Source organism: Anoplolepis gracilipes, chromosome 8 (genome assembly GCF_047496725.1).
Source record: "Anoplolepis gracilipes chromosome 8, ASM4749672v1, whole genome shotgun sequence".
Taxonomy (NCBI): Eukaryota; Metazoa; Arthropoda; class Insecta; order Hymenoptera; family Formicidae; genus Anoplolepis; species Anoplolepis gracilipes.
In genome coordinates this window covers 8,239,458-8,250,404 of record NC_132977.1, presented here as the reverse complement: position 1 = coordinate 8,250,404, position 10,947 = coordinate 8,239,458, and the positions used below count along the sequence as shown (strand labels likewise).

Genomic DNA, 10,947 nt, shown 5'->3' with positions numbered 1-10,947 from the left:
ACGTCATTATTTAAAAAAAATAAAATAAAATAATCTCTCTCTCTCTCTCTCTTTCTCTCTCTCTCTCTCTCTCTCTCTCTCTCTCTCTCTCTCTCTCTTTCTTTCTCTCAATTGAATTACTAACGAAAAAAATTAAATACTAAAAAAACAGGCAATGTCTTCTTGATTGCAAAAAGTTTAGATTATTGTAAAACAACTTAAGTATTTTCTAAAATAATAAAAAGTGCAGCATCAGTACGAAATATAATTGGCAGACAAAGAAAAAAAAACAATAAACATTATAATACACGTAACACGCCTCTCGTAATGTATATTCCATCTCTAATTAAAAGTGATTATATAGACATACATACGTCAAAAAATGTACATTAGTTGACGTAGACGGACCACGAACTGTATTGACTGATGAAACAATCGATGCAACTGGAAATTAATTTCAACCATTCCCTTAGGATCTCAAATCATTGTCAAATATATGATAATGAAATCATTGTACAACAAAATTCAATACATTTATATATTATGTTTATATTCCCCTTTGTAAAATAAATCTATTCTGATGATTTATTGCAAAAGTAAATCATCTCAGCTTTTTACGCTTTGTAACGCAGGATAACATCGACGTCAAAATCTAAAAGATCCGTGACTTGCGCACCGGTTATCCCTTTGGACATACAGAACCATATATTCCCCGGATAGGTCACAAAGGAGCACCGAATGCAGAGCGTTGAAAAAGCAATTGCTGTTATTCGTGCATTGGATAAGGAAAGATTCCTTCGTATAGTTGTCATAAAAGTGCAGTGTGTTGTAGGCGAATATTCTGCACGCTATTTCCCTCCTCGGCGCAGTCTCGTCTGCATAGTAAAATTCACTTACTAAAATGTCCGAGGGCTTACATGAGAAAAATCCTGCGAAGTTACCGATGAATAATGGATCCTCTATTTCGGCAACGAGGTTTAAGGACAAAGCTTTCAAAGACAATATGCATCGCTGATTCTTTCTTGGAATATATTCATTCAGATGTGCTATGCCATGAGATAATGTTTTTACGACAATGTAGAAAATATCTTGTTATTGCGTTGTGAGTTTGTCGCGACATTTTCTTCTCTCATGGGCAATATACGCCAGTCTTTTCTCTAGAAATGTGTCTTAAAATTTTACAACTTACTGTCGTACAATAAAAAAAAGTTTTAATCATATCAATATCATATCATATTATTAATTAATTTTTATCATAAAATATGATAAAAATTAATTAATAATTTATGTAAATATATATAAATTCACGTGGTAATAAGCTAGAAATTAGTTTTTATATCTTGCTATTTACGTCTTATATCTTGTAGAAACTACATAAAATAAATAAAAATATGTATAGTAAAATACTGAGAAAATGCTATTAAAAATGTTAAATTATAACAGTAATTCGATAAATACTGTATCAATTGTATTGTAAATATGTAACTGTATCATCCTACTACTATACTAACTATATATTCGATATTATTATAATCGACTGTTTGCTTTAAACGCTATCAGTTATCGCTGTGAATTTGACTATCAGTTATCAAATCCAATTTTAAAGGTTTCAATTTACATAAACTAGTAATAAACATTCCTCTAATCTTTAAGTGGAAGTAACTAAATAAAATAGGTTTACTAAAGTAGTTGTGCTAACAATGCAATTTTAAACTTTACTTCAAGCAGCCACTCGCCGTAATAAATTTACTTTCATTCACCACAAATATATTTAATATTTACGTCACAAAAATTAAACATCTTAATTGTAAAAACGAGATAATTAATAAAATAATGGCACCATCTATTAAATGATTTTTAAAATATTCTCATTTATTTTTCTGCAATCTTTTCATATGTAGTAGGAAATTATTTATTTAATACATGGAACTAATATAATAATAGAATGAGATGTATGCATTTTGTCACGTTTCATTGCATTTGAATTATTCTACGAATATGCGAATTAAATTTTAAAAACTTTCCTCTTTTTATGAAAAAAAAAAATAACAATCTTTCATATAAAAGAGATAATATATGTATCTCTCTTTACTATATATGTATATTGTAAGAACTTTGGAATCTCTCATCCGAAATATCGTAAAATGTGTCGATTTCGTATTCACCTCGTGATACCGCGCCGAGCGAAATACGATCGTTCGCTAACAAAGCTTTAGCAGGTAAAGGTGAAATCGATAAATTCCGATCGGCACCGTTACAGATGATCCGCGCAAGCGCGTGCGTCGAAAGGTGAATTTAAAATCACCCTGGAAAAAATACACCACATTGGATAAAGTTGTTCTCCGTCGCGGCCGGTCAATCACAATCGTATCTCGAAGAGATGTCCCGTCCATTTCACCTCGGTCGCAAATGCACCTTGCACGAGCCACGTACGATCGCGTGCACGCGTAGTGAATGACCGGCGATGAATCGCACGGCTGTGGACGGTAGAGAGCTGCGTGACAAGGGTAGGTGGGACATAATTCAGTTTTACGAGCCGCCGCTACGTCTGCGTTATTTATATAAAAGCGCCGCGGAAACTCGCCGAATCGCGAACTGAATCCATCGTTCTATTTATTATCGTCGACCTCGTTGTTGCACGTACTCCCTTCTGCCCGCCACCACGCTACGATCTCTTTACCCGCGCACATCGAGACGATCGTTCTTTTTCTCCATGCCTTTTGCTCACCATTGCGCCAAGTCCGCGACGGCTTAACAAGGAATTATTTATTGGACAAGTTTCTTCGAGAGAAGAAACTTCTGCTGCCGCAGTGGTAGAACATGTGAAAATATGTATACATATATGTTGGTTCGATTAAGTGGTCAGCAAATGATAATGTATGGCAAATTGGCGATTTTGAACGATTATTTGCGCAACTCTTTATTTCTATTACTATATCATATATATATTTTACGTTATTATAGTGCTTTCTTATTGGAATAATATGCTATTTTCTAGTTTTAAATATAACGCAAAGCAGAAAATTTAATTCATTAATTTATTTATTTATAAGAATTTAAATGATTTATAAGAATTATAGAGAGATTATAATTTTAACAATAAATGTTAGGTACTATGTGATTTGATTTATATTATAGGATATATATTATGTAGAATATGTAATTTTGCTTTGATCCTAGAGTTGTAAATGTTATTTGCGACCATGTTGGTGCGAATAGTACAAGTAATGCTGTGCATTCGTCAATGACGCATTGCCTATTGTATTATATCCTATAATCAATGAATATAATATCAAAATGTTCTTCTATTGAGCGAGCATCGCACGATGTATTTGTATTTTGACGTAATCGGATGAATGCACGCCGCTAGGAAATTCTATTATTCTTCCCTAATAATAATAATCTAATTAAACAAAGCGTATCGCCAATTGTGGAAATTATTAACATGATAATAGAACAATAATTTATTCGAGAAAGAGACACGAATGTCAGATTATAAATTTCGTAAAGGTCTCTTGAAAATTAATCTCTCTTTGAGTTATAATGAAACCTATACACACTTGTTGATAACAAATAACAGTTCACGACTATAATTTAAAGTGAATAAGTACGTATCATAAAAAATATAGAAGGTTAACAGCAGGTTCGCGGGTAGGTAAATTAAAACAAATCCTAGTACTTAATTAATACCGCTTTCTACTAAGACTATGTTTCATTTTTAATTTCTCCGCCAGATGTAATGGCAATCTTTATTGAGTTATAAAAACTTAATATTTTGCTTAATATCGCAGATGTCGACGATACGTAAGAAACTAATGGCAAATAACGAACGCAATTTAAAATATGGTGCCTGTCCCATTTGGATTTAATTCCATTTTAAATGTTCGCATTATCCAAAATTATATATATTATTAAAGTCCAGATTGGTGGAAAAAAAATTTTCCATTTTGAAATATATTCATTCTCTGTAAAGATATTCTAATATATTATCTGTAAAATTCTTTATGACATAAATAAATTATTAAATTAAAGAATTTTCAAAAAATGTCAAATTCTACGTAATATTAAATAGAAATTACATAATACTATATAGATCTATTATTATTGACATTAAAATATACATGGATTAAAGTTATTATACTATTCCTACTATTAGCTCCCCCTTCCTCTCTGCTTCCTCTTTTTTCTCTTTCTTTTTTTATAGCAAATTACATCTACTATAGTTTAACCAAGAGTTTCTAAAGTTATTATATCAAAGTTATAGTTTGCTTGCAAAATTATTTCTTTTTATGTATTTACATTAATGTGTATTGCAGCAAATTTATTATACACACTTTCACTACAAATTCTAAGGAAAAGACGGTAACCTAGTAACGTAGGTCAGGCTCCTTGAGCTCAACAACTATGCTAAAACTTCATCGTGAATCAATGAAGCGATGGCAGGTAATGACGCTCGACGGAGTTCAGCTCTTCATTGCCAGCAGCATCCATCCTCCTCTCTCTCGAGAGTGCCGTCCATCCTGCCGTCGGCCTCACTATGAAATCCACTTTGATGCTATTGCTGCAGCTGAGTACCATTCTCGGTTCGAGTTCCAAAACGTCTTAGATATTGACGAACCAATTTCTACAATTTTGGAAGAGACTTATCGACTCCCACGCGTAAACAAAACCGAATATTGAGATTCTCAATTCGAATCAGGGAAAAAAAAGAAAAATTTTGTGGTACTTAGCATTCTCACTGACAATAACGTCTAACAACTGATGATATAGCGTATGAAAACGCGTACGTTGATACACTCGTTTTATTTGCCTTTATTTACTTGTATTTTTTTGCAACTTTTTGTTTAGCACAAACGATTATATCTCCAATCATTTTTTGTATTGTCGCATTAACTTCAGACACCGATGCATTCCTGCCATTGTGTGTTCTATTGGGTGATGATAAAGACAAACCATTATTGTCTTCTTTTGTAATTTATCGATCGACACGATTCAGTCAGCAAAATCGACTTCCGCTTCGTTTGTCTGGATAAAAATATAAAAGATAATATAATTTGACTTATGAAAAAAAAACAATCAAGCTATAACTTTTTTTTTGTAATTCTCAATAACATTCTGTGTGAAAATCAATCTCTCTCTAAATATACTAAAATATTTCATGTAATAATATATATTTTTCCGTATATTTCATATTTTTTAAATAATTATGTAAATATACAATAACAAAATACAAAATATCTCTCTTTCGAAAATTTCTAACTTCAAAATCTCAGTCTCCAGAAAACATTTACTATTATCAAGCAACCATAGCGTACATGCATATTTCGCGAAATATCGACTACGCGTAGCTTTTTTACTGACCATCGTGCATGCAGACAACGAGAAAGGGTTGGACGATAACGAGCACGCGTAACATGAATATTTTTTTTATTTTTGTAACTTTTTCCATTCCCTGCAACACATACGCAACGAAGAACGTACTATATGTATATTGAGCTCGTGCACAATGCGGTCGTTTGAAGCAAGTTATTATGCTTTTTATTCGCATTTTCTTTATTCGCCGCACATATTTTAAGCTCGCTTTTAATAATTTTACTGATGGTTTTAGATACAGATACGGGCGATTTTTAATGAATGTTTTTGTAAGATTGCAAATCAGAAAATCAAATCTTTAAAAAAGAGATGTGTATCATGCACATGTGTAGTAATTGCACGTGTTGACTATCGGCGGTAACGGTATTGCATAACTCTCGTAAATAATTATTTAAATTTTATGTATTTTTCAAATAACATTTGTTTTTTATTATTTGTGCAAAGGATACAATTTAATTTTCCACGAATTGAATATAACGATAATTAATTTTACGAATGCGTATAAAAATTCAACGAAGAAATTAGTGTAATTTATCAATCAACAAATATTTATCTTCTCAATTCAAATTAATGTATAAACCAAATACAAATATACATATATAGGTATTCCAATATTAAAAAATAGAGCTACGTATTAATTGACTTAATAAATGTAAAACAAAATCCAATCATAATGATACGATGCATGAAAGGTTAAATTATTAACGACTAATAACGCTACGATAGGTTTCAGTATTTTCGGTCTGGTCACGAGTTTCTTAGCCATGCCGCTCGTTATCATGCAAATTAATTCCAACGATCAAGCCATCGCGTTACACTATACTATGAGCGAGCAAAAAATAGATCACTTAACCTGGAAAATTGGCCATTTAGCTACTTTTAAATTAGTCGATAAATTACATTAATAATTTGCTTTTCATTATTTTACATGTACTTTCATACGTGTTTTAATTTTGTATCAATTTTTTTATTTCTTTACAATTATCGCATTATATACGACTAATATGTGATAAATCACATTTGCTAGAATTTCTGTTTGTTATTACACTTATGTTGCAAAATATTTTAAAATTAACACATGCTATAAACAACAATAATGAATAAATATTTAAAAAAGAACATATCTATTTTAATAAACAAAATATATTTTTTAATAAATGCAGAAGTTTATAAAAAATGTACAAGCTATTCATAGCACAAATAACGATAGTGATTATGTTCACAAAATCCGGGTATACACGTCACGTTAATCGACAAGAAAATCCTACTTCAATTTAACCTCGACGAAAGGGATGTTCTGGTAAAAGTTGCAATTAATCATGAATTACGCGCGCTGATCTTTCTAGCGAGGACATAAATTACCGTCGACATGGTGATTTAAGCGGCTTAATTGCTACATAGGTATCCAATAAAAAAATGCAGGCTGCCCATTGACTCGCTACAATCTACCTAGAATATAGAATATGTGAGAATTTTTCTCATATTTTTACATATATTCTCCAGTTATTCATGATCTTGTTAATATTCAAAAAAGTAATTTTATTATAAATGAACATTTCTTATAATGAGTACTTGATGAATTAAAAAAATAAAAAAAGCATTGCATGAACAAAAAGATACACACAATATTCATTTTTATGTACAATAAATCATAAGATAAAAAAGGATATATGTGTAAAATATTGTATAAAATTACTAATTCATACGTGATGTAAAATTAGAATTATAATAATATTACTTGATTTACTCAAATCACACAAATATGTTCAAACTACAATGTGTAAAGCTCAAGAGACTTTATTTACTGCGATTAATTTTGGAAGTAAATATCTCGCGAGATCACGTACAGCTCGTAGTGGTTCGGAAAACTTTGATTTTTCCGATTAAAGGGACAATAGAGACGATATCTCGAGTAGCGCTCCCGTGGGCAACGAAGGGAAGAAAACGTGCAGGCTTGCCTCTTGCTTCGGAGTCGCGGCGCGGTTCTTACTGATCGACCGTTTCCGGTTTCAGAATATAATGCAAGTCGCGTAGCGCCCGGAAAATGAGCCCGCCTTTCTCATTCTCTGATTGGAAAACTACGAATTGCTTCCTGTGGACGATGGATACCCACGACAAACCTGGAACGGAGACGGGAATGTGTTCGTAAAAAAATCGAGGAAAAATATGTGTGTGTATCTGTGTGTTTGTGTGTGTGTGTGTGTGTGTGTGTGTGTGTGTGTGTGTGTGTGTGTGTGTGTCAACTGTTCCGTACAAATAAAGAAATTCTTCGACGTATGCCCGTTAAATGAATCGCATGATTAAAATAATTCTATCAGTTTTAAACATTTTATTTAGCATTGAAATAGATATATAGATAACTACTAGTTTATCATATATTTTTATTTCGGATTTTCTGTTTTTTCGACAGAAATCTTACATTATATATTATATGTATATCAAACCTACATCGATACGATCAGAGCCTTCGGTTCGAGAAAATCACTGCCTAATGACAGCGTATACCTTAAATCACAAGCTCGCTCGTCCGCGCCGAACTCTTTAAGAGTTTCCTTTAACAGTATCGAGTGCGGAGTATCTCGAATGGTAGTGCGATCCGAGTTATGACCTACCTCAGCGCAAGACCACTTTTCCACGAGAGGTTCTTTTTTCTCTATTGGCGAGAACTTTTATGGTTGACCTTATCGCCTCCCCTTAGCTTACACGGAAATAAAAAGTGGGAGGAAGACGATTTGGAGGAAGCAAGACTAAAGTGAATGGCGCCTCTGACAAAAAAAAATATATCACCGATGAATTTAAGCAGAAGTATCTCTTGACCTGAACCATCTTTATCGATCCCGCTAGATACTAACAGAGGACACACGAGGGAGTTAAGTTATAATATAATATGTATATCTATATAATTTTGCTATGCATTTACTGAACGTTGAACTTTGTTACGAAGTACACACAGCAATCTGCATCTCATCAATTTCACTAATACTCCAAGCTTAATACACACGTTAACATTATGTATTTTGTTTCCAGTATGTCAGCGACTATTTACATATGTCAACAAAACATGGAGAGTAATTCGTTTAGTCGCGAGATCCTTCAGTCCTGTAACGAAGCTCTTATTGAATTTCTCTAAAACACGTTATTCTCTAAAAATTTTTAATTTAAAAAAAATCTTTCATCGAACTCGATATCCTAAATAAATAATACCGCTTGTCACAAATTTTGTAACACTATTTTTTAATAAACAACGCACCGAACAAGCAATGAGCATAATGAAGAAAAAATCGCGAGTAGTAAATAAAACGAAACTAGGACGGATAGGAAAAATCTAAAAGTACCGACGGCAGCTTAAAATATCGCCCGACGAAGATCCCGGCAGGACCTTCGACCTATCGCCGTGAATAACATCTCCTCTTGGGCTCTCTTCTTTACTTTACGCGACACTGCGTTTTTTATCCCCATCCCGAGTATATCGACATACAGAAACCGTAATGCTCCGATCTTACAAACAAACGATACAAAATGAAAGCGCGAATTACGAAAACTTCTCAATTTATTATCCTCAATTTGACATTTCTATTCTAACTTTTGCAAAATTACACGATAACATTCTTTCTTTCCTATTGTTACATATAGAACTCATTATACTTTCTAGCATCCATTGTTTACTTGACATAACAAAAATACTATCAAAGATGGATTTGAAAATTTCCTAAAATATATATAGATATATGTATGTATATCTATATTTGACGAGTAATTATATATGTCAATCGTTACATCGATTTTTAAATCTTTTGAGTCTTATCAAAATACTCTTATTATAAGATATTATATATTTTATCTCTAACATAATGGAGAACAAAACACACAAACAAAAATCAAAATTCTTTATTCATTAGAATAAATAATCAATTGTATGCGACTGTAATAACTCACACGTATGCGATAATTAATTCAGTAATAAATGAAATCCTTTGTAATGTGACAACAGTCCTCTATAATGTGAGCAAATGGGGCAAAATATATGTTGTATATAATGTAATGTTACAAGCGTAATGGTATGATTATTTTATCGCTGATGCGAATAGACATAAACACAAAGGTACATTGCATCTGCTCGAGGTTGTTGAAACAGAATAACAACTTGTAATAGTCTCTTCAAACGACAGACATTATTCATAATATAGTCACGCATTCAATGATATTCGAAATTGTATATATAATAACCGATTGCAAAGCTTATAATGTAATGTACATACACTTTTGAGTACCTACCGCAAAAAAGGATTCTTAGCGCAATGTCATAAAAATAATACTTGATTCTCTTTCTCCTACAAAATTCGTTTTCTCTTTTATCTGATTTCTTATCTACGTTCGCCCTTTATATCGAGCACTCTTTACAATCCATCGACGATCTTTTAACTTTTCCCCCTTTTGTATCGCGCCACTTCCTCATACTCGCCCTTTGCAATAGCACATCTTACCTCCAAGGGCCTTTGATACCTCTTACTCGCTTAATAAAATAAAAGCGTACCCTTGTTCCACGGTTGATGAAATCGACTTTTGCGAGAAAATCACGATCACAACGGAGTCGACGCGAGTCCTTTTTGTGAGCGGACATTCCGTAGGCAAATAAGATTACGACGACAGGACTTCAGACAACTTTGAACTCCGTGCGAAGCGCGAAATGTGAAGCGACATGACTGTCGATAGTCGAATAATTACATTATTCTTTACTTGAGCCGTGTCATATATCCATTTCTATTGATTTCTTTTAGAAATAATTTTTTTTTTTGTTTTAAAATTAAAATATTCAATACAAATTTTTTTAATCGTTACTTTATGTGAAATAACAATGTAGTAATATATCAGAATGTAGCAATATATAGAATTTTTTATCAAAATTCCATATAAAGTGTACATTTAAAAACGAATGAATACTATGCATCTGAGATTCCTGATCTCAATAATAGACTAACTACACAAATTTTTAATTTTCAGAAATGTGTTAGTACACAGAGTATACACGAATATCGTCTCATTTCACGAAGAGCCTCTCACTTCCTGTTCCTGATTCGACATTCGATATCCCCATTGATCCTGGTCAATCCTTCATTCAGATACGCAATCCCGATACGCCGAGATATCCAAAATGCCTTATGGACAGACTGATCCTGACACACGATGCACATTACACAAGGGAATCGCACGAGCTGATCTGCACCTTCTATATAGTCTTCATTCACATTACGCTCTTTCAGCGCGGAATACGTCACTTTAAAAGACGTCCAGAAAACTCAATTTTCATAAATCATGCTTCCATAAAACAAAACGTTTCTTTTGCCGATGAATAGATTAAAATAATATAACAGACTATATAAAAAGTATCTCTAAATTAAATTTGCCATAAATCCATTATAATGCAATTGATTTGACACAAAAGAGCTTCCTATCTTATATACTTTTATATTAATTTGTCTATCGGAAACTATTCAAATTTTGTAAAAAAGTTCCCTGAAAATTCCTTGATTTTCTAGTTTTGTTAAAAATTCCAAATAAAAAGAATATTTTCAAGACTTTTATTAATATAAACTT

At 32.3% G+C, this 10,947-nt stretch overlaps 1 protein-coding gene across 1 annotated transcript in view; it reads right to left on the bottom strand.

The window, feature by feature from the left end:
• LOC140668968 (TWiK family of potassium channels protein 7) overlaps window positions 1-10,947 on the bottom strand; it is a 272,402-nt gene that overhangs the window by 229,260 nt on the left and 32,195 nt on the right. The gene's annotated exons all lie outside the window — the stretch shown is intronic.